The sequence below is a fragment of the Sus scrofa genome, chromosome 13 (genome assembly GCF_000003025.6).
Source record: "Sus scrofa isolate TJ Tabasco breed Duroc chromosome 13, Sscrofa11.1, whole genome shotgun sequence".
In the NCBI taxonomy this organism is placed as follows: domain Eukaryota; kingdom Metazoa; phylum Chordata; class Mammalia; order Artiodactyla; family Suidae; genus Sus; species Sus scrofa.
Window position 1 is genome coordinate 100872896 of NC_010455.5, and position 4252 is coordinate 100877147.

The 4252-nt window shown below is 41.3% G+C and overlaps 1 pseudogene; it reads right to left on the minus strand.

Annotated features, from left to right (window-relative positions):
• LOC110256338 lies at window positions 933–3705 on the minus strand (annotated as a pseudogene).

A 4252-nucleotide genomic window follows, 5' to 3' on the forward strand; every position in this document is an offset into this window, starting at 1 on the left:
GTCATCTGGGATTATAGATAAGTAAAACATGTACACAGAAGGATAAGGACTAGAAAGACGGAGATGTTTTAAAATTAAAAATAGTTGTAGGTAAGTTTTTGCTCTTTTCAACCTTTGATTTACAAATAAGTTTTTTTTTTTTAGTAATTTGAATGTATTTTATTTATTTATTTTCTTTTTAGGGCCTCACCTGCAGCATATGGAAGTTCCCAGTCTAGGGGTCAAATCAGAGCTGCAGCTGCCAGCCTATGCCACAGCCACAGCAACACCTGATCCGAGCGAAGTCTTCGACCTGTACCACAGCTCATGGCACCGCCGGATCCTTAACCCACTGAGCAGGGATCAAACCTTTGTCCTGATACTAGTCAGGTTCATTACCGCTGAACCACAATGTGAAGTCCCAAGTAATTTGAATATAAAGTGCAAAGCTGGATTTTTTTTTTGCTTGCACTGTGCCAGATTCTCTCCAGCTCTTAGCTTTTTATAAGCATTGTATCTTGAACACAGTGAATTATGTTGCATAAGAAATTTATTATAGCAGTTTTGGTAATTTAGAAATTCCTTTTTTTTTTTTTGCCTTTTCTAGGGTTGCACCCATAGAATGTGGAGGTTCCCAGGCTAGGGATCTAATTGGAGCTGTAGCCGCCGGCCTATGCCAGAGCCACAGCAACTCGTGATCCGAGCCGCATCTGCAACTTACACCACAGCTCACGGCAATGCCAGATCCTTAACCCACTGAGCGAGGCTGGGGATTGAACCCAAAACCTCATGGTTCCTAGTTGGATTCATTAACCACTGAGCCACCTCATGAACTCCCAGAATTCTTTTTTCTAACTGGTGACTTTTTTGGCATAACTTGTCTCCATTTGAGAACTGAAATATTCATGATGAAATCAAATGGACATATATAGGGCATTCAGTAAGAGCTTTTCCAAACTAACAGAAGAATTTAATACCTATCAGTATAATATCCTTATTGTTTTGTGTTCAAAAACTACCACTGGAGTGCTAGTACTTCTAGTATAATCAGTTGGCATCAAAATATAAAGTAAAAATATGTGCATTTTTATATATCAATTCTTACCTGAATAACCTCAGATCTCTTGAGAATGTTCCACAATGTGGAATTTCTTCCTAAAGCTACAGTGAATGTGGTACAATGTGTACACACAACTTGGTTAACCAGTGCCTGCTTTTCATTTCCAAGATTTTTCCTTATCTTGAATCAAATGCACAATCTTGACCACCCTACTATAATGTACTGGCTTACAGTTTTTATGTAAAGTCCAACTCGAGTTTATTTTGGTTTATTGTACATGCTTTATTAAAATGGTATGGGTATTTACAGCATCTGCAGAGTCCCTTCCAAGGTGCTCTCATGCACACTCTGACACACCCATACGACATCCATGCTACAGAACTAGGCACCCACACCATTGAGATGTGAGAGTCAGCCTCCTTAAATTAGGCAGCTGGTGGGGAATAGAGGTGTTGATTTCTTTTTCAATTTTTTTTTTTTTTTTTTTGAAAAGAGAGAAGCATGGGAGAATCCATTTGGCCATTAACAATGCTAATTAAGTTTGTATATATTAACGTATATGGCAGTAACACTGAATATTCCTTTTACATTCTACATACACAAGGTATTGTGGTCAACAGAATATTCCAACCTCAGTCTCAATGCTGCTTGTAGTGACTTCTGAATTCACAGAGGGGCTTTTCCCTAAAAATAATTCAAGTTTATGTAAGTGAAATAAGGCACAATTAATAGTGATTTGATCTAGGGGAAGGAACGGGATAAAAACTACTTTCAAATGATTTACTTTTGGGAAATTAGCTTTGACTTAAATCCACTTGAAATCCCTTCTTCTAATTTCCAAAGATTTCTTAGAAATAAAGTTTGTTTTTTTTTCTTTTCCCTGACAAAATCCCAAAAGAAAAGTTTGGGAATTCACATTTTAATGTTTCAGCAGCCTTAACTGCTCAAATTGATGTGCGCCCTCACCTCTCTCCTTCCCAGGTCTCCTCCCTCCCTTGCTGCTTTTTGAGATTTGTACAGTTAGTAGCAAATACATACCAGGTTGTCTTTGATTTAAAGAAAAAAATAAAACAAAGAAAAAAAAAAGGAAAAACTAACATTGTGACTTTCTTACTCTTTAAAAGATCCCTGTCTCCTTTTCAGGATGAAGAAGCCCCACCAGACATTATAAACAACTGCAACAAATGAGTTTGGCAGCATAGATAATGTCTAGAATTCGAATCTTCATAGTGACACTCATTTAGCTTGTACAGTCTGTTGAATGTTTTTTGCAGCAGGTGAATCAAACCCAAAGACACCGCCAGACATTGTGGGAAAGGGAGTTAAGAACTGGAGTTCTGAAGGTCCCTGATTTTGGTTGTTTACAAAGTTCAATCCTGTTTATTGTGATCCGTGGTATCTTCTTCATCTGTATATTCTGACAGTTCTTCCCCTGGTTTTAGGAGACTGCCTACATAATCAGATTTTTCTTTAAATTTCATTTCCCATTCTCGAACACTCTCCATTTGTACGGCATTCAAATCTGAGAGATCATCGTATTTAAGTTAATCTATAGGCAAAATGTCGCCAGTCCACTGGAGGCATCCCTACCAGCAAATATTCCATGTGGACCCGCCAGGCCGCAGAACTTGCTGCCATTGGTCACGTCGAAGACTTTCCCACTGACTGTGAGCAGGATGCACGATGTGCAGGACCCGTTGTCCTGGCGCAGCCGCTCTAAGCTGAAGCCCCGCTTTTCAGGCAAGGCAGAGAGGCGGCTGGGCTCGCCTCGCCTGCCCCGGCTCTGGCGCCCAGGTGCCCAGACTCCCCGCCCCCTGCTCACCCACATCCGGTAGCGCCGCCCCCCCCCCCCCCCGCGCCCCACCGCAGCACTAGCACCACCAGCGCCACGTTCAGCAGCAGCATCTTCCTGTCTGTCTTCAGAAGAGCCCAGCCGCCCGCTTCTGCCTCTCTCGCGCCTGGGCTCTCGCTGCTGCCGTAGCTGCTGCTCTCGATGCCACTCCCTAGGGTGCTAGCTTCACGTCCCCATCACCCGCTGCTATCACTGCCCACCAGCGCCTTCCTCTAGATATTTTAAACCAGACTATTTTCTCTATCTGGTATGTCCTCCATTCATTGTATACATAGATTCTTCCTAAATTAAAAATACACACACGCTACATTAGTACATTGCTATTATAAAAGTAGAAACAGTACAAAGTATATGTAGAATACATCTTTTCTCCCTTAATGTAAAAAAATTCTGATTATGTTTGGAGTATCAGTGTGACAACTGAAAAGCTAGGCTACATGACATAGTTCTGACTAACCAGGTATAAGTTTAAGTCTATTGGAAAAGACTTTGGGAAAGCTGGTTTTTCCCTGAGAAAAAGAGGTAAACTCATCAAGAATACAACTTTTTTCTATCTTTCCATCTTCTTCCTGACTGGAATTTGGAGACAATGCCTAGAGGTGGAGCAACAACCCTGTGACTGTGAGTGTGGAAAAAGACCAAAGCTAGAAAGAGACTAAGGCCTTGAAGTCTCCCCCCCGCCCCCAAAACAGCCTAACTCTGGACTTAAGTGAGCAAAAAAAAAATCCCCTTTCTTGCTTATGTCAGTGTTCTAGGAAATTACATATTACATACTTCCAAACCTCAATTCCAGCCCTACCCCTGGAGATAACATTCTTAATATTTAGTACCTATCTTTTGGGACCCACCTACATTCACACCACATTAAATTTTTATACAATTTTTCCCCAAAATGGGGTAATACTACATGTATTGCTCTGAAACTCCTTTTTTGACTTAAAAATATGGTCTAGATATATTTCCATGTCAGTACAAGAAGAGTTCTCCTTAAAAAATTTTTATTTTAGGAGTTCCCCTCATGGCTCAGTGGTTAACGAATCCAACTAGAAACCATGAAGTTGTGGGTTCAATCCCTGGCCTTGCTCAGTGGATTAAGGATCCGGCATTGCCGTGAGCTGTGGTGTAGGTTGCAGAGGCAGCTCGGATTCAGAGTTGTTGTGGTTCTGGCGTAGGCCGGCAGCTACAGCTCCAATTGGACCCCTAGCCTGGGAACCTCCATATGCCGCAGGAGCGGCCCTAGAAAAGGCAAAAAGACAAAAAAAAAAAAAAATTATTTTACAGAAAAGGGATTTTATTTTTTTTCTCTTAAAAGCAACACTTGGGAGTTCCCGTCGTGGCGCAGTGGTTAACGAATCTGACTA